Consider the following 19,891-nt stretch of genomic DNA (forward strand, 5'->3'; position numbering starts at 1 on the left):
AACTTTGGCTCAGGTCATAATCTCACAGCTTGTGAGTTCAAGCCTGGGCTGTCAGCACAGAGACTGGAGCCTGCTTTGGAGTCTGTGTCTCTGTCTCTCTCTCTTTCTCTCTCAAAAATAAATGAACAAGGGGCGCCTGGGTGGCGCAGTCGGTTAAGCGTCCGACTTCAGCCAGGTCACGATCTCGCGGTCCGTGAGTTCGAGCCCCGCGTCGGGCTCTGGGCTGATGGCTCAGAGCCTGGAGCCTGTTTCCGATTCTGTGTCTCCCTCTTTCTCTGCCCCTCCCCCGTTCATGCTCTGTCTCTCTCTGTCCCAAAAATAAATAAACGTTGAAAAAAAAAATTAAAAAAAAAAAAATAAATGAACATTAAAAAAAATTTTTTTAAACACTAATAGGACCATCATGAGAAACAAAATCAACTTCTGAGTTTTTCATAAAAAGGATGTCAGGCAAACAAGAAGAAAATGAGCATTTGTTGAGTTATCAATATGAGCTTTCCATAAGATGAATATTAATTAGTATTCAACGGCAAACCTTGCAAATACAAAATAAAATCCAAATAAGTGGTCATGTAATCAAAATTCTGTCTACAATAAGAGCAAGGTTATAGATTTGGGTTCTAGCTTGCCAAGTGTTTCTTGCACTAACATTATCTACAGAAGCATCTGGCCAATTTATGCCTAGTGACTCCTTATGCTTGCTGAATGGGATTCAGGTAAAATGACACCATGTACAAACCTGTGTACAGAGCCAAAAGGACGTTTTCCATTTCCTGGGGTGGGGGGGAATGATCAGTATACAGCAGGGGATATAAGGTTTCAAATCTTTGTTGCCTCATCGTAATTCTAATGCAATTCAGGGTGTGATTTTCATTTTGCCAAAATGAGTATGTGCCTTGAATATGGGCCCTATGGTTACACTTAACAACAAGAATAAAATAGAACTCCACTTTGAGGAACTGACACACACAACCCCAGCTGCAGGACATGACCTTGTGGGAAACACTGGGGTCACCTTCCTTCCTGAGGAATTTTCCCAAAAGTTTTATGCACCAACTTCTACTTATATCTCACTGGTCAGGATGTAGTCATGTGGTTATCCCTCTCTGAGGGATCTTGGGAAATGTAGCTTTCTAGCCGGCACATATTGCTGCCCCAGACAAAATCAGGGTTTGCTAACAAGGAAGGAGGAAAGAAAAGGTCTCAGGTGGACTCTAACTAGTTGGGGGCAGGAAGAAATTCATCCTCTGTAGAAATGTTAGAAGAGCTAGAGAAGCAGTTCTAGGCAAAAGCTCTCAGAAACATTGTTTAGTCTGATTAACCTCAGAGACACAACCTCTGCTGTCATCCATGCCAGCAGAAAGTCTGCCCAGCTGTTTCCCCACCTCAGTTCCGAATCAAAGCCCTCCAGGAGTGCATCTTATTGGTCAAAACTACATCACAGGCCTGCAGGGAATGTTGGGGAATGTAGTTTAAGAGCATTCTATCTGAAGAGGTGGCACTCACAGCAGTGGTAAGCGTATTTTTCACTGACGCTAAGATACGCATTCTCCTCCCCCCCCCCCATTTTTATGTTTCTGAAATTAGCATACTTTTGTCTGTCGTGGCTGTTGGCCGTCTGGCAGTTTTGTGATGGGATTGTCATTGCTCGTAGGTGCATGAAACCCCCTTATGAGATCGAGGAAGTATCGCCATCGAAAGTGTACAAATGGCGTCTCGGTAGCTTGGAAAGAAATCCTGGACTCAAAAGTGAAGTGCTCTTCTTAAATGTTTTCTAAACGTTTTTATTTATTTTTAAGAGACAGCGTGCTAGCGGGGGAGGGGCAGAGAGAGAGACGGAGACAGAATCCAAAGCAGGCTCCAGGCTCTGAGCTGTCAGCACAGAGCCTGACGCGGGGCTCGAACTTATGGAGCTGTGAGATCATGACCTGAGCCGAAGTTGGAAGTTCAACCAAATGAGCCACCCAGGTGACCCTGAAGTGCTCTTTTTAAATGCTGTCCCACCAAAGAGTCCCCTAGGCTACAAAATTGACAACACAGACAACTCTGAGTTGAAAAGGGATTCCTAAGAGTTCTACACTAAATATAAAGAACTTCTAGAAACACGTTAATGGATTTATTTTGCTTTTTAATGTATTCAAAGAGATTGACACCTAAACAAAATAAAAATTGTAAATGATAAGAAAAAAAAAAATAGCCTAACCGTTGATCCAGTGACACAATTCTTGGGAATTTAGCCTGAGAAAACCATTTAAGAGAAAAAAATTCTCTATGCACAAGGAAGTTTGCTCACAACAATGTGATTTATGAAGCCAAAAAAAAAAAAAAAAAAAACAAAAACAACTGATAACAACCTAAATGGTCAACAATGATAACAATAAGAGCTACTAATACCAGTTGAAACTAGTACATGCCAGGCCCTCTACATACATTATTTCATCTGGGTCTTGTAACAGCCATATGAAGTAGATTCCAATCTTTTCCCCATTTTATAGATGAGGCACGACGTGTGATAACTTGTCCAAGGTCAAACAGCTAGTAGATGGTGGAATCAGGATTTAAACTCTGGCTTCTGGGTTTATATAGATCCAGACCTGTGCTATGTAACTATTAGAAAAAGAAGTATGTTGTAATAATAAATATGCTGCACAGTTCAGAGCAGTAAAAAGGAAAACAAATTTGTATATACACTGTAATCACAACTACATAAAATATGTATACGAAAGGTGAGGGACCTCCATCAGTGGAGTGTCTGACTCTTGATTTCAGTTCAGGTCATGATCCCAGGGTTGTGGGATTGAACCTCGTGTCAGGCTCCGTGCTGAACATGGAGCCTGCTTAAGACTCCCTCTCTCCCTCTGACCCCAGCTTGCACAAGCTCTGTCTCTCAAAAAAAAAAAAAAAAAAAAAAAAAAAAAAGGTTAAAAACTCAAAAAGCCTGCTAACTATCTAGAAACATGTTGCCGTAAAACATGAATGTGCAGGATGGGTTTCTGAGGACCAGTGGGGCTATTGGCTCTACATCTTTTTTGGGTTGCTGTATTGGTCTATTCAGGCCACCAAAAAAAAATACCATGGGCTGGGTGGCTTCAATAATTGATTTTCTCATAGTTCTGGATACTAGAAGTCCAAGATCAAGGTACCAGCAAGTTCAGTTCCTGGTGAGGGTTCTCTTCTTGGCTTGTAGATGGCCACCTTCTTGCTGTGTCCTCACATGGCATTTCTCTGTATGTGCACAGAGAGAGAGATCGATCTCTGGTATCTCTTCCTCTTCTTTAAAAAAATTTTTTTTTAATGTTTATTTTTGAGAGAGAGAGACAGAATGCGAGTGGGTTAGGGGCAGAGAGAGAGGGAGACACAGAATCCGAAGCAGGCTCCAGGCTCTAAGCTGTCAGCACAGAGCCTGACGTGGGGCTCCAACTCACGAGCTGTGAGATCATGACCTGGGCCGAAGTCGGACGCTTAACCGACTGAGCCACCCAGGCACCCCTCTTCCTCTTCTTATAGGATACAGGTCCCATCAGACGGGGGCCCTACCCTTATAACCTCATTTAACATTCTAAAGTTCCTACCTCCAAATACAATGAGGTTAGGGCTTCTGCACAGGAATTTTTGAGGCCACACGATTCAGTCCATAACAGGACCCCTTTGAGAAACAGATGAAAGTTTGCACACCCTCCCAAGGACACTGTGTACATTGCTTCCAAAATTCTGCACACAATTTCAGGAAGTTCATGGACCCCAGGTTGAAAACCACTGTTCTGGGCCAACTTCCTCTTTTCACAGATGGGGAAATGGTGGTTCAGAAAAGGGATGTGATTTTCCACAGATGAGGAGAGAGCCAGGTCTCATGATTCCTCATCAAGGGCTTGCCCAACTTTGCCTTCTTTTGGGCCTGTAAGGTCAACCATCCAGGGTTACCCCAGCACACCATGGGCCTTCCGGACAGGGTGAAGGGTACAACTGCTTCTTCACCTGGGATGCTCACATGGGTTAACCAGGCTTTAGCTGTAACTGACAGAAAGTGGTGTGGATTTCAGTGCTTCAAACCAGTCAGGAGGTTGCAAAGAAGCCACACCAGCTTCAATGCCCACTCACAGGAGACCTGAAGGTGAGGAGATGGAGGGGCTTCTGTCCTCCTGAAGGACAAAGTGGAGACTAAAGAGGCACAGACTTGAAATATCTGGTGGTGGCCTTGACATGGCATTGTCCCTCTAACTCTGATCCCTAACTTGTACACTGCCCAGGAGTCAGAGGATTCGATTTCCTCAGGAGTCTTCTAGCTCTCCTATTCTGCACTTCTATGATTCTGGGGCAGGAACAATGGGGAAAAATGAGTTGAAGTATTTGGGTTCTAGAATTATGGGCAAAATAATTTTTTTCCCAAATGTCTTCTAATGGTATAATAGAATTAGCAATAAAGAAAATGTCATTTAAAGAGATGAAAAATCCCTAAGAAGAGTCTGAAAAGACCTTTTAAATACTTAGTTGTTTAAAGTAAAGTTTTGACATAAATGTTTCCTTTATTTTCTGCTTCAGACCCATCCTTAAGAGAGGTGAATTATGGTAGCTAGACATCTAAAAAATGGTGTCAAAGGAGCAGTATTTATAATGGGAAATGCTATTAACCTTTAGGCAGAGGCGGTGGCCCCAGAGGCTCATTTTGTTTCATTTCATCGGTCAACGAAATAAAGAACCAAATAACCATGACATTCTTCCTACTGAGCCTATCAATACCACAAAGCAGTGTGGAGCCTAAGCTTAGGCTGCTGTGGGGGAAACACAAGACTAGAAACAAAAGCAGGGGAAACTCATGGGGTGAAGTCTAACTTTTCAAGAAAACTCTTTCAGCTTTGCTCCCTACAAACAATAAGGACTTGAAGGGCTGCACACACCCACTTGCCGCCTCTCAGTGCCCAATGCCTAGTCTAACACATCACTGATCTCAGTTTCTGTCTAGGGAAAAGAAAGAGGAAGAAAACGGTTGTTGATGGGGGAGCTGGGGTGAAGGTTGGTGTTAAGAGGAAGTGTCAAACAGGCAAGGGACATGCAGGCCGTCAAAACCACCACCACCACCATCACCACCACCACCTTAATTGGCACAAATAACCCTTTCAGTCCCAGTGGCTAATCAGCTAATGGAAAAGAAGAGGAGGAACTCCAAAGGCGTGCCAACCACCCCTTACTTCCAAACAAACAGCCTTAAACGGCACTGCCCTCAGCTGGTCAAATAAATGTATTTGCCCTTAGTTTTGGATTTTTGGCCTTCTCTTTTTCTTAGGTTCTTGGTCCTCCACCTTCAGGAAGTGGATGGGGAAGGCAGAAATCTCTGAAAACCTGTAGCCATAGTGCAACACCTCTGTGAGTTTTCAGCACAAATTCACAATTAAATTCTGAATGAAAACATACCTCCCAAATATGGAATATTTGTACAAATTTGAGATTGATGTAATTACGTAAACATCATTCCCATTATTTTTAGTAAAATCTGAGATTTTGAAGATAAGGCTACTAATATAAATGAAATGAGATTACTAATCTTAATAAGGCTTGTTATAAATAAAGGTGTTACAGAACCAGGCTGGATCACTGCCAGAAAAACCAAGTGACACTCAGAGATGTTGGTGGATCGGAGTTGTATTTTACACCGGCAGGCTTAGAGGAGATCCCTCTCCAGAGATCTGAGTCCTGAGCACAAGCATGGGGGACAATTTATTGTCTGTTACTTCTGCATTCCGCTTTAGTAGTAATTTGGCACTCATGGCAAGCAAGGACTGGAAGAAGAACCTGTAAGAAGAGTCTCTAAGCTAAGAACTAGAGCTTATGTTAGTCCCATCAGCCATCTTATGGTGCATAAGTTGACTTATTTTCCAAACAAAGGAAATAATTTTAGTTCTACTTCTGGTTATAACATAATTGCAATATGTTTATACTGGTATGCTATTTCCCTTGGCATTATTTTTTTCTCCATTTATGGTGAAAGGTAACATAGAGAAAACGTCACAATTGTATGCATATTGTAATCAATGATTATCAAGTGAATGTTTACGTAAACACCTTGGGATCACAGAAGAGAACACTGTCCATATCCTCCAAGGCTCTGGAAGTTTCCCTGTCTGGTATCAGCCCCATTTCTCCTCTAAAGAGGAAATCCACAACCTTACATCTGTGACCACTCTTTTCTCGCTTTTCCTCATGGTTTTATGCCTTATATATGCGTTTTTAAATTTTTTATTTACTTATTTTTTTGGTGCAAAAAAGTGATTTTATTAAAGCATGGAGACAGGACCCATGGGCAGAAAGAGCTGCACTGGGGTTGTGAAGAGTGACTGGTTATATACTGTGGAATTGGGGGAGGTAAAGTCAAGAGGAAGTTGCTTAAAGGGATTTCCATATGCTAAAGAAGATTCACAGATTACTGGAGGCCTAGCTATTGTCAATCAAAGGTTGTTTTTTTTCCCTCTAGCCAAGCATTATCCTTAGGATTGTAGGGAGTTTCTGGAGATTAGGCTATTGATAATATTGCTCTTTTCTTGTAATATTAGTAAGATATTTGTAAACTGATGGGGACTCTATCAGTTTAAACCATTTGTTTTTTGCCCTTTCCTTTGTCCGTGGGCAGTCTGGAGTGCCTGAGGAATATCACACATAACCCCCTGGGGAGAGGGGGTGGGTTTCAGGGTATCAACTTGCCTCATGCTCCCTCATCATATATGGGTCAATATTGATCAGCTGGGGAACATACAGGGGAGTTACAAAAACACAGAGGCGGCTGAATCCAATGTGCACAATGATGAGGGAGCACAAGGCAAACTGACAGACCACAAGTCCCCCTTCCACCCCCCCCCCCCCCCAGGTAGGATGTGTGTAATATTCCTCAGGTACTCCTGGCTGCCCAAGGACAAAGGAAAGGACAAAAAACAAATAGTCAACTGATAGAGATCACAGTCTTGCGGGACCTGAGTCTCCATCAGTTTACAAATATCTTAGTAAATTACAAGAAAAAGGCAGTCTTATCAATTAGCCTAATCTCCAGAAACCTATACAGTTTCCTGGAGCCCCAACATCACCTTCCTCTCCATAAAGGCAAGAAGGAAATGGCAGGTAAAATTAAATTTCCTTATAACCTGCAGCCCATTGACAAATACTTAACGGCTGGCAGAGTAAAAGTTTCTCAAGGAACTCCCTACTGTCTTAATGCTAATGCTTTGCTAGAGGGAAAAACAACCTTGGCTTAACAATAACTAGGCCTCAGTATCTAGTGATTCTTTTTTAGCATGTGAAAATCTCACTGGAAACTTCCCCTGGACTTTACTTCCCCCAACTCCCAAATATATAACCGGTCTCCACAGGGTCCTGGGCAGCTCTTCCTGCCCCAGGGGTCTGTCCCTGTTCTTTAATAAAATCACCATTTTTACACCAAAGACATCTCAAGAATTCTTTCTTGACCATGGGCTCCAGACCCCATCCTCACCCCCAAAACCTCACCAGACAACATGTATGAGCCCCTTTGAGTAGAAAGGATCATCTGTTGGCTTGAAGTTATTGTAGTGATGCACTTTTGGTACCAAGCAGAGAGATAGGAGAAAACAGTAAAACATAATTAGAATAAGAGGAAAGAGAAGCCCAAATAAAAGTCCTTTGGTAGTTGACAAAAATTCTCCAGTTTAACCAATCATTAAAGGAAGGAGGATTGTTTAAAAGCACCAATTTGAGGGGGTCCTGGTGTAAGGGTTAAATTGTAGTGTAGGGCTAACGCTTAGCTTGAAAGATAACAACTTTGTTCTGACACTGAAGGTCAAAAGATAACAGCCTTGCTTTTACTCTTGTAAATCATACTTCATACTCTTGTGAATCAGGCTTTACCAATGAAGGAAACAAAAGCTCAAAAAAAGAGCATCAGAGACAAGATCAAGGAGATCCACTGGTTGCAACTTAGCGGCAGAAATCTAAAATAATCACCTCATTTGATAACTGTTTCTGACTCATCTGGCAACTGTTTCTAACTCATCTGGGAACTGTTGCTCTGTTCTGTTCCTAGATAATGATAAAACGATGTGATCGGCTTTAAAAACTCTGTACCCCGGCTGTTCAGGGCCACACTCTTATCAAGAGTGTTGGTCCCGATCGGTCGGCCTTGCCTTTCATTGTAATAAACTTTGTTGTGACTGTCACTGGTGCCCATAGCATTCTGTTTCAGGAGTTGTGTGGATGCAACACTGGGTGGCTCAGTTGGTTAAGCGTCTGACTTCGGCCTAAGTCATAATCTCACAGTTTGTGGGTTTGAGCCCCCGTGTCGGGCTCTGTGCTGACAGCTCAGAGCCTGGAACCTGCTTCAGATTCTGTGTGTGTGTCTCTCTCTCCCTGCCCCTCCCCTGCTCGCACCTTGTCTCTCTCAAAAATAAATAAATGTTAAAATTTTTTTAAAAAACCTAGTAAAAGCACCAATTCGAGTATTCATGTCAGTTTGAAATCCAGAAATATTTCTGTGGTAACCTGGAATGCACACACACCATTGTTGTTATGAGAGCACGTTTCACCTTGTGCAGCAGTTAAAACATTTAATGCCATTCTATTTTGTAGAATTGTTTAATGCATTTGAGTTATTTTAGTATTTCATAATATAATGTTATTTTGAGAGTCACTGAAGGCCTTAACTGTGTAACAGGTGGTGGTGGTTAGCCATCATATAGACTCTGTTCTGCTTAGTAAGCAGTTAGGTAATTAGTAAGAGTTACTTTTATAGAAACAAGAAAAATATAGGTCAATGGTTAGAGCAAATTACAAACCCAGTGTCTTCCAGTGAGATTTTTTTCAATGCCAGGCTTGAAGCATCGTCAGATGGAGTGGAAACAGGCAGCAGGAATCAGATGTTGTTTTTTTTTTTTTCTGGTTTGTAACTCAAATGACCATGATGATCCTTTTGAATGCCCCATTGTAAGAAGAATGGTCAGTATAGATTGGGGAAAGGAGAATGAAGAAGAAAGGTACAGCTGATGAGGGAGTGTGGGGCAAGTTGAGGGCAAAAGGCAGGTTAACAGCAGCCCCCACCTCCCCCACCCCCCGCCAAGGTGGGACAGGTATGATATTCCTTGGACACTCCCGGCTACCCCAAAATAAGAAAGGACAAAAAACAAATGGTTAAACTGATAAGAATCTCTACCAGTTTACCAGAAAAAGGCAATCCCACCAATGGTCCAAAGTCCAGGAACTTCCTACCGTCTTAATGTTAGTGCTTTGCTAGAGGGAAAAACACCTTAACTTGAAAATAGCTAGGACTCCAGCAAGTCTTTAGCATGTGAAAGTCTCTTTGGAAACTCCCTTTTGACTTTTTCTATTCCGACTCCATAAAACTCCATAAAACAGTCACACACACACACACCCACACACAATTGCAATGCAGCTTTTTCTGCCCACAGGCCCTGTCCCTGTGCTTTAAGTGTTATGGAACAAGGCTGGACCTCTGGCAGAAAAACCAAGCGTCACTCCGAGATCTTGGATTGGAGATTTATTTAACACCGGTGGGCTCAGAGGAAACCATTTCTCCAAAGATCTGAGCGCCAAATGCAAGTGGGGAGGGTAATTTATAGTTGTCAGCTTCCATATCTGTGGCGAGTTTTCGAGCACGCAGCAAACAGGGGAAGATGAACCCAGAGGAGGGGTCTCTAAGCTAGAGACCAGAGCTTGTTTTAGCCCCGTTAGCCATCTTTGGTGCAGTACTTCATTCATTTCTCCAACATTCCCCCCTTTGATGCCTTTCATAAAAAATTTTAGTAGGCATCACCTTTCAGTTTTACAGGCTGGTACTCTCAGAAGGCTAAGATACGTGCAGTAGTTTGGCAAGCAGCAGTTGTTGCATCCACACGACTCCTGAAACAGAATGCTACGGGCACCAGTGACAGTCACAGCAAAGTTTATTGCAATGAGAGGCAAGGCCAACTGATCGTGACCACACTCTTGATCAGAGTGCAGCCTCAAACAGCCAGGGTACAGAGTTTTTATAGCCGACCACATCGTCTTATCATCACCTGGGAACAGAACAAAGAAATAGTTCCAAGATGGGGGTGGAAACAATTCAGACCTTCTGCGGTTAAGCTGCAACCAGTTGACCTCCTTGACCCTGCCTCCTGCGCCACTTTTTCAAAGTTCTCAACATGCCCTTGCCCCAATCCAATCAAACACTAATCCAGTTGATTTTCCTTGAACTTTTGTTCCCTTGATTGATAGGACAAGGCTGTTATCTCTTAACCTACAGTGTCAAAACAAAGCTGTTATTTCTCAAGGCTACAGGTTAGCCCTACAATTCAACCCTTACACAGTGTTTTCAATAAAATGTACCACGGCATTCAGTATACAGGGGCCAATGGATACAAGTAAAATTATGGAGGGGAGGGGTCTCGCCAGGGCAGGAAGCCAGGATGCCCAATCTGTGAGATCTCATCCTTTCCATTGATTGATACTTTCCTGTTGTCTACGTTGAATTCTTTCCTTGAGTTCCTTAACCTTAGTTGTAACTATTCCTGACTGGTTTATGAAATAGCAACATTCCCCAGAAAGATGCAAGTCCCTCCTTTTTCTGAAGTGAGGTCAAGGGCTCGCCTATTTTGGAGAGTCACTGCCACCAGAGAGTTTATTTGGCTTTGTAAGATTACCAGAGAATCTGCCACCTGTTCCATGTCTTCATTTATCTCTTGAGATAGTCTATGGTATAGTCCTAGGGATGAACCTATGCCCCCTATTGCAGTTCCTATTCCTGTCGCAATTCCTGTTCCTATCAGAACGGGTAGCAGGACTGCCTGTTTAGCCCAGGACTTGGGGCTAAATCTGTTAGGAGCTGATTTTCAGTGTATACGGATATCTCTGGGGTTAGGAAGACAGAATAACATATCTGAGTCCAGTTGGCCTCTAAGCATCAGTAGGCCAAATTAGAACACAGATAGAACACCCCAGGGGTTGAACATAGGGTTGTATTCCTCTTTAAGGTTATATTTCTTCCGCATAGAGAGGTACTGTTCATACCTTCAGGGACTGTACAGATTAGTTTGTCAGCATTTGTGAGGTAGACCCCAGTGGCCAGGGGTCCAATCAAGACAGAGGTGTTGGTTTTGAGATTTTCAGGAGCCTCCCAGGTCAAAGGGATGGGAGTGGCTAAGCAAGCCCTCCAGCTGAGGGGCAAGCACATCCAGCAGGTTTGGGTGTGATTATTTTATGAAGGACTTGTAGGTAGTGTTGGCCCAATGCTGGAGTGGGGAATTGGTAAGCATCTGATTGAGGGCTGAAAGGTTCACACCTGGTAGACTGCCGGGGGAGTGGTTGCCTTTACAGCTTGTATTACCCTATCCTGGGTATCCTTCATAACTTTTTGAAGGGCCCTGTCTTGCACCCCTCCCCTGTCCGAGATCCCCCATTGAGGAAAGTAAGTGTAGCAAGCTTGCTTCCCTTTCTGGAGGCCCTTGTTGAGACATGGGTTCCTGATATTTTGGGTTATCTCTATGGTCCAATACACTTGGGGCACCAGGTGACTGACAGTCGGTGTTTTTCCCTTGTAGCAATCTTTGTGGAGGGAAGTGAAGGCACTGAACGCCCTTGACCCCCTTATTGTCATATAACAATCCTGGGGGCAAAGTGGGTAAGTGACAGTTGTGAGGGTGAGAGAGGTTATCATAATATGCAGGCAATACTTAATAATCCTCCCATCCAGAGGAGGTATGTGAGACCCAGCATGCATCTTTTGTCTCATGTCCAGCTTGTTGGTGCAGTCTCTATCAGCCCAACAGTAAGAAGTAAGATCAGGGCTATGACACCAGCAAGGGGCAAAGGCTGGCAGAGTTGCATCCAAACCCCTGGGCTTGGTTCATGCATTGATTCCTCAAGCTTCTGCCATTTGCAGGCCAGCCAGCTTCCGGAGTGTGGCTGGAGCAGGGCTGGAGGTCTCAGAGGCCAGTGCCCCTTTGAGGGTCAGTTTAAGTGGGTTGACTGGATCTGGATCACTTTGCCAGGTTGTGGGTTCTTCTGAGCTGGCCTTCTTAACTCTGGAGTGATGGACCCATGGGGTGATACCTGAAACATTAAGTGCTGTAGGAGTTAGAATAACAATATGAGTTATTGTCAATAACAATATGAGTTCACCGCGGCCTAAGAGGTTCCCTCTTCCAATCTTTGACCCACACAGAGTCTCCTGGCAGAAAGGGGTGATTGGGGCCCTCTCTGTGGTGTATCTCTGTAACTTGTTTGGGACTTCCCCCAAGGTCTGGAGCTGTTTTCTTATTCCCTTGTCTCCAATCTGGTGTAGGTCTCCTGGGGGTTTTCCTAAACATGGGGGGGGGGTCGCCCATATAATAATTCAAAAAGGGAGAGTCCTAGTGCCCCAGGCATGCATCAGGCACGCAGGAGGGCCAGCAGTAGTAAATCTTGCCATGGGAGATTAGTCTCTTGGTGGAATTTAGCCAGCGTTTCCTTGAGGGTGTGATTCATCCCCTCTACTTTCCCTGGGCTCCAGGGTCAGTAAGCAGTGTGCAGTTTCCAGGTAATGTTGAGGGACTTTGTCAGGGTTTGTATAATGTCTGCCACAAATGCAGGTCCATTATCACTGTGTATGGTTAAGGGTAGACCAAACCGAGGCACGATCTCCCGTAGAAGAGCTTTGGCCACCTCGCGACTTCGTTCTGTTCTGGTCGGGAATGCTTCGACCCATCCTGAATATGTGCAGATCATTACAAGAAGGTACCTGAACCCTTTATTTGGTTGTATGTCAGTAAAGTCCACCTCTAAGTCTTCAAAAGGGGAGGCCCCCATCCTTTGCGTGCCGGGCGGGGACTGTGGGGTAGACCAAGCATTGTTTTTGGCACACGTTACACATTGTTCACTGACAGCCCGGCATAATGCTGGCAGCTGGCTGATATAGTAGTTCTTTTTGAGAAGGGCCTCTAGTGCAGTTTTCCCTAGGTGTGTGAGTTAGTGATATTCCTTCACTAGGTGTTTTCCCATAGACGACGTGACAAAGATGTGTCCATTTGGCATGACCCACTATCCCTCTTTGCTTAGCGTGCCCCCTTCTGTCACGGCCCAACTTCTTTCTTCATTTGTGTACAGGGGCGGGGAGGCTTCCCTCTAGGGCTCAAGAATCATAGTGTAGGTAGGAGCTTTGCCTAGGTCACCACAGGCAGCCGTTCTGGCTGTTTTGTTGGCCAGGCGATTTCCTTGAGTTATGGGGTTGTCTCCTTTCTGATGTCCCTTACAGTGTGGGATAGCTACCTTGTCTGGCAGCCATACAGCCTCAAGAAGCTTCAGTATTTCTTCCTTGTTTTTGATGGTTTTCCCTGCAGCAGTAAGGAGGCCTCTGTCTCTATAGATGGCCCCGTGTACATGCACAGTAGCAAAGGCATATGGGAATCAGTGTAGAGTTAACTCGTTTACCTTTGCTAAGGATGAGGGCTGGGGTTAAGGTGTACAGTTCAGCTTGCTGTGCTGACCATCCTTTTGGCAAGGCCTTGGCTTCCAGAACTTCAGTGGTTGTGGTTACCACATATCCTGCTCTTCGGCTGTCCTCTTATAAACAGCTGCTCCCATTGCTGAACAGGGTGATCTCTGGGCTTGTTATAGCCTGGTCTTGGAGGTCCGGGCGGCTGCTGTAGACTTTATCCACTACTTTGGAACAGTCATGGTCGGGTTTTCCTTCCTCCGTGGGAAGGAAGGTGGCCGGGTTTAGTGTTCTTACTGTTTCAAGAGCGACCCTTAGGTTTTCATAGAGAAGGCCTTGGTATTGTGTCAGCCAAGAATTGGAGAGGAAACGATATCCTTGGGTGCTCATGAGGGACATGACGGCATGTGGTACCTTAACATCAAGCGTTTGTCCCAGTGTGAGTTTGTCTGCCTCCTTGATGAGCAGGACTGTGGCTGCCAGAGCTCTGAGGCACGGTGGCCATCCTACAGCCACAGGATCAAGTTTTTTTGACAGGTAGGCCAGTGGCAATTGCCAAGGTCCCATGCTCTGACTGAGCACTCCAAGGTCTATTTTCCCCTTTTCATGTACAAAGAGGCTAAAGGACCTTTATATGTCAGGCAAACCCAGGGCTGGGGCTCGTCCTAGATCCAACTTTATTTCTGTGAAAGCAGCCCTTCCCTCCTCAGTCCATGCGAGGGGCTCCCGGTCTGGCACTCCCAACAGGTTATAGAGGGGCCTCGTTATGGCTGAGAATCCAGAAATCCAAATGCAACAGAACCCTGCGGCCCCTAAAAATTCACACAAGCCTCGTTTTGTTTTGGGACTGTGGCAGTGTGGTGATAACCTTCTTCCTTTCCAGTCCTAGTTCTCTTTTTCCTTTTGTGAAGAGAAAGCCTAAGTATCGGACCTGCTGCTGATAAATCTGTGCCTTTTTCCAGGAGGCCCAGTACCCTGAGTAGGATAGGAGCTACAGGAGGGCCTTGGTACCTTTCATACAGTCTTCTTGGGTGTCGCTTGCAAGGAGGAGGTCGTCTACATATTGGAGGAGGACACACTCTGTGGTTTCCTTTGGAAAGTTGGCGAGATCTGTAGCTAGTGCTTCCTCCAAAAGAGTGGGTGAGTTCTTGAAGCCTTGGGGAAGTCGTGTCTAGGTCAGCTGCATCTGGTACCCTGTAATGGGCTCAGTCCATTCAAAGGCAAACAATGGTTGACTTTGAGGAGCCAGGTGGAGGCAGAAGAAAGCATCCTTTAGGTCGAGGCATGTAACCATCTGGCTGACCCCGGAATTTGGCTGAGGAGAGTATACAGGTTCAGAACCACTGGGTGCTCTTGTATACCCATTCTAGCCTCGAGTGGAAGGAGGTACTGCCTTTGTCTCTGAGGTTGGGCTCCAGGGATCAGGTCAACAATGATGGGGGCCTGACTCCAAGCTAGTCCAGGTGGGTTATCTTCAGCCCAGACAGAGGGGAATGTAAGCCTGAATTCTGAGGGGCTACAGGGTTGGGCCTGGGTGCAGAATAGTCTCCATTCTTCTTCCCTTGGCAGGGTAATTGCCAAGACCAGGGTTTCCTTTTGTCTTGGGTTTAATTGGAAGCTTGTGTGTCCAGTGGGTTCAAAAGTTATCTGGGCCCCAAGTTTGGAGAGCAGATCTCAGCCCAGGAGAAGAATTGGGCAGTCAGGTAAGTAGAGGAACTCATGCCAGACCTTGTGACCCCCAAGTTTACACTGTCGAGCTTGACAGCCCCAAGTATGGTTGCTGTCTTTTGGCTGAAAGGGGCTACCGGGGAAGTAACAACCAAGTGTTTAGCCCCAATGTCAACCATGAAAGTTATTGTTCGGCCCCCTACTTTCATTTCGACCATGGGCTCATGGGGGCCAAGAGAGAAAGAGCCCGGTCCCCTTTAGTCCACTTCTATCCCAGCCAGACCAACGAGGTTCTCACCTCAAGGTTCCTCTGAATATCAGCTGGGTTTTGAGGGCCCCTTCCGATTCAGACATTCATTCTTCCAGTGTCCTTTCTTTTTGCAGTATGCACATTTGTCCTTTGCTAAGGGGGCTCTGGGGTTCCCCCCTTTTGGTGGTTGGGGTCTTCCTGTCTTTGCAGTGTCTGTTTCTTTTAGTGCTGCTGCAAGAAGGGTGGCCTTCTTTTTTAGTCTTCTCTCTGCTTCTCTTTTGGTTGCAACTTCTCTGTTCATGAAAACTTTATTGGCGACCTCTATCAGCTGAGTGATATTCATCCTGGCAAAGCTCTCCAACTTCTTGAGGTGACAGATTGAGGTGTGGCAGATTGAGGCGTGGCAGATTGAGGCGTGGCAGATTGAGCCCCGACAGCAGGGTCATTGATCCCTGGAGGTGAGTGATCTTCTAGGTACTATCGTGTTTCTTTAATTCTTCTTCTTTCTTCCGTATTAAACAGAGTGTGGAGTAACTGTTGACAATCTTCCAAAGACGGTCGGTGGGTCTGGAAGAGGGACTCAATCAAGTCGACCATTGCTTATGGCTTTTCAGAGTATGATGGAGTGTTGTGTTTCCAATTGAGGAGGTCAGTTGTAGAGTAAGGTTGATAATACAACATGGAACGGCTGGGCTGGACTGTTCCGTCTTCATTCTTTCAGGCTCTCTCCTCTCCCTTACAGGCATTTGGAGAGCGTTAGGTCTGGGTCTGGGGCGCAGTCTGGCTGCTGGCCCTTGTGGGGGAGGGTGCTCCGGATCTGGGAGGGGAGGATAGATGGGCGGTGGTGGCTGTGGTGGTGTTGGAGGAGGAGGAGGAGGAGGAGGAGGAGAGACAGACCGGGGAGGAGTTTCAAGCTCAGGGGCGGTGGGGAGGGAGCCTGGTGAGTCATAAGGTGGTGGAAATATGGGATCTTCCTCCAGGTCTCCTGCAAACACTAGGGGAGTGGTGGGTTGCTTCTTTGGCTGGGTGAGTCTCCAGATAAAATGGCTAAAACCTTTGCCTGGTTCTGCTTGCTATGGATGAATCGCACCCAAAGTGGAGGATTTTGGGCAATTTCAAGCCAGCAATCGATGTATGGAAATTGATCAGGGTGACCTGGGTTTCCAGTGACTATCAGCCAAACCCGCTGCACTATTTGAGCATCTAATGTCCCTTCCAGGAGCCATCCTACATTGAATATGGGCCATTCTATTTCACAAAAGGTCCTTAACTTCCTGGGTGTCATTTTCACCCCGTAATCGCCTGAAAATCCCTTTTTAAAATTTTTGAGCATGAACTCTAAAATTGTAGGCTTAGTCTGTTTTGATCCCATTATTAACTCCTTTCTCATGTTCGGTGTTGCAGAGACAGACAAAGGGAGGGTGTCCCCTCTGATAAGAGCACTAATTGGATACTCTACTGGTTGCGTTCCTGAGGGAAACTTTAGGTGAGGCTTGGCTGTAGCGGAAGCAGCTTTGTGACTTGCGATTGGAGTCTAATCTAATGCTGCCCTGGACTGTATGCTTTCACCGCGACGCAGGAGAGCCCACTCAGACTCTGTAGATTTTTGGGGACCTTAAGGGTGCCTGTCCATGGAGCCACAAACTTGAACTTGACTGGCAAGCCTGGCTGAGCTGCACATTCACACACACACACACACACACACACACACACACACACATGCCAGAGGCTATTACATTCTCTCCCGCAAAATTTTCTACCTGTGAGACCACTAAGGTCTCTGGGGATTGATCAGGTCCTCCTTCCACCCTTTTGGGTGGGCCTGACTACTTTGGGGTCTCAGCCTTACCGGTTCTGACGTCGGGTCCATGTCCTCACCTACAAGGTCTCTTTGAGTCTGGCGGGAATGGCAGAGCGGGGCCATCCCAAGGCGACTGAGCAGGAGACTGCCAAAATTCAGGCAGGGTGCACCTTCTCCCTTGCTATCTCTCGCTCTGTCACCGCCTCGCCATTCTTCGAAACCGGTGGCAACAATGGGACAGCATGGTTGGGTTTCCTGGTCAGGGAACCAAATATGCTATGGAACCAGGCTGGAAGGCTGGCAGAAAAACCAAGTGGCACTCGGAGATCTTGGTGGATTGGAGATTTATTTAACACTGGTGGGCTCAGAGGAGACCGTTTCTCCAAAGGTCTGAGTGCCGAATGCAAGTGGGAAGGGTAATTTATAGTTGTCAGCTTCCATATCTGTGGCGGGTTTTTGCTTGCAAGGCAAACAAGGCAAGAAGAACATGGAAGAGGGGTCTCTGAGCTAGAGACCAGAGCTTGTTTTAGTCCCGTCAGCCATCTGTGGCAGAGTACTTTATTCATTTCTCCAACATAATTAAATCACCTTTTTGCACCAAAGATGGCTTCAAATATTCTTTCTTGGCTGTTAGCTCCAAATTCCATGAACCCCCCATCACCCCAAAACTTCATCATATGGCACCCAACGTGGGGCTGTAAGTCTTTTCATCTGGATTCTGAGCTTCAGTGCAAATTCGGGGAGTACTTCTCTTTTCTTCCTTTACTCTCATTTCAGGGGCTTCTCGAGGAGTATGGTCTTATTGGAACACTTTCCTGTCGATTGGTCAGGCTGAATCCTCTAGCCTATGGCTACTCGATGGGGAGGAGCAAGCCTGCCTATTGGCTGGAAGTTAGTACCCTGGCTGGAATGGTAATAAGACCCAGACACTTGATGCCCTCTCTTTATTCCTGTTCTTATACAAAGTTGTCTGTCTTGGGCATGGGACAGTCACCTAAGTCACCAGGATGACTGCCAATCTTAAGACTCCCACATGAGGTTTCCTCCTCATTGGTCTAATGTGATCCCCTCCACATCTCTGGTCTAGCCACTTTGGGCCACAGGACCTCCACTGGGAGCTGGCTGACACCAGTACTCAATTGAATTAAAACCCAACCAGGGACCGTTTCCTAGGGAAGTTGGCTGTAAGGACTATATGTGTTGGAATGTCACTTAGATGATGATGGATTTCTGACCTTACTGTTTTCCATCAATGTCCTCTATGAACTACTACTAAAATTACAGAATTAGGTAATTCTCCCTTGTAAAACTTTTCTAGTGTTTTCCATGGGTCAAAAACAGTGGTTTCTTCTCAGCCTTCTCAGCAAGGCAGACTCAGGTCCACGTGCCAGGCACCCATCTGTAGTCTAGAATGCAATGGGGAAGTGGGGTGGGGGGATGCTAGCATCCTCCTTCAGGAGCCCTTCATTGGCTGCTCGGTGGTCATAGTGATTTTGTTTGAGGGATGCCTCAGGTGGCTGTACTGTGCCCAAGACAGACAACTTTGTATAAGGACAGGAGTAAAGAGAGGGCATCAAGTGTCTGGGTCTTATTACCATTCCAGCCAAGGTACTAACTTCCAGCCAATAGGCAGGCTTTCTTCTCCTCATCGAGTAGCCACGGGCTAGAGAATTCAGCCTGACCAGTTGACAGGAAAGTGTTCCAATAAGACCATACTCCTCGAGAAGCCCCTGAAATGAGAGTAAAGGAAGAAAAGAGAAGTACTCCCCGAATTTGCACCGAAGCTCAGAGTCCAGATGAAAAGACTCACAGCCCCACGTTGGATACCATATGATGAAGTTTTGGGGTGATGGGAGGTTCGTGGGGCTTGGAGCTGATGGCCAAGAAAGAATTCTTGAAGCCGTCTTTGGTGCAAAAAGGTGATTTTATTAAAGCACAGGGATAGGACCTGAGGACAGGAAGAGCTGCCCACCCTATATATGTCTTTAAATGATACATTAGTGTTGCCTATTATTTACAGTTATATGAATGGATTTATTAAATATGTCAGTATTATTTTTTACTTTTATTCATTGTTACATTTGTAAGATTCATTCTCATTCTGTGTAGTGAGACTTTATATATTTTTGCTTATAAAATAATATTCCCTCATAGAAATATGCCACTATTTCATTGATCCTGCCCACAAAAGTGGAAATTTGCATTGTCCCCCTATTTCTAACAGAATGATAACAAAAATACTACTCATAAACCTATCTGTGGTGTAATTAAAAGAGTACCTTTAATGCATATATTTAAAAAAGGATAGTTGAAAGTTAATGAGAATAGAAAATAAGCAACACAAGGTCAGGAAAAGATAAAGGAAGTAATAAAGGTAAAAGAAATTAGTGAATGAGGAAACAAGTATATAATAGACAGGATCACAAAATCTGAGGTTGGTTCTTTGGAAAAAGAATAAAATTGGTGAAACTCTAATGAGATTGGTCAAGGAAACAAGGGAGCAAAACACCAATATTGGAAAAGAGAGGGTAGAAATAACCACAAAACCAAATGATCAAAATTAAGATCAAGTTTGGACAAAGTGACATCAAGAATGTCCTGATGTCATGCACTGAGAAGGACAGAACATCACCTATATAGTATTCTAGCCCAACATGTTTAACCTGAATCTAAACAGTAGAAAGCAATCAGAGAAATCCATCTTGAGATGCTTTCTGAACACCTGGACTGGATCTTCAAATGTCAATGTCAT

At 45.1% G+C, this 19,891-nt stretch overlaps 2 long non-coding RNA genes across 2 annotated transcripts; both read right to left on the reverse strand.

The window, feature by feature from the left end:
• Positions 1-276: 276 nt before the first annotated feature.
• On the reverse strand, positions 277-18,999 carry LOC123594789. The gene is made up of 3 exons (XR_006710880.1): positions 18,904-18,999; positions 6,160-6,166; positions 277-297 (listed from the first exon to the last, which is right to left on the reverse strand). It is a non-coding gene; the product is annotated as an uncharacterized LOC123594789 (long non-coding RNA).
• LOC123594788 lies at positions 9,900-10,193 on the reverse strand. Its single transcript, XR_006710879.1, has 2 exons — positions 10,155-10,193; positions 9,900-10,081 (listed from the first exon to the last, which is right to left on the reverse strand). It is a non-coding gene; the product is annotated as an uncharacterized LOC123594788 (long non-coding RNA).
• Positions 19,000-19,891: the final 892 nt, after the last annotated feature.

Source organism: Leopardus geoffroyi, chromosome X, assembly GCF_018350155.1.
Source record: "Leopardus geoffroyi isolate Oge1 chromosome X, O.geoffroyi_Oge1_pat1.0, whole genome shotgun sequence".
NCBI classification, from domain to species: domain Eukaryota; kingdom Metazoa; phylum Chordata; class Mammalia; order Carnivora; family Felidae; genus Leopardus; species Leopardus geoffroyi.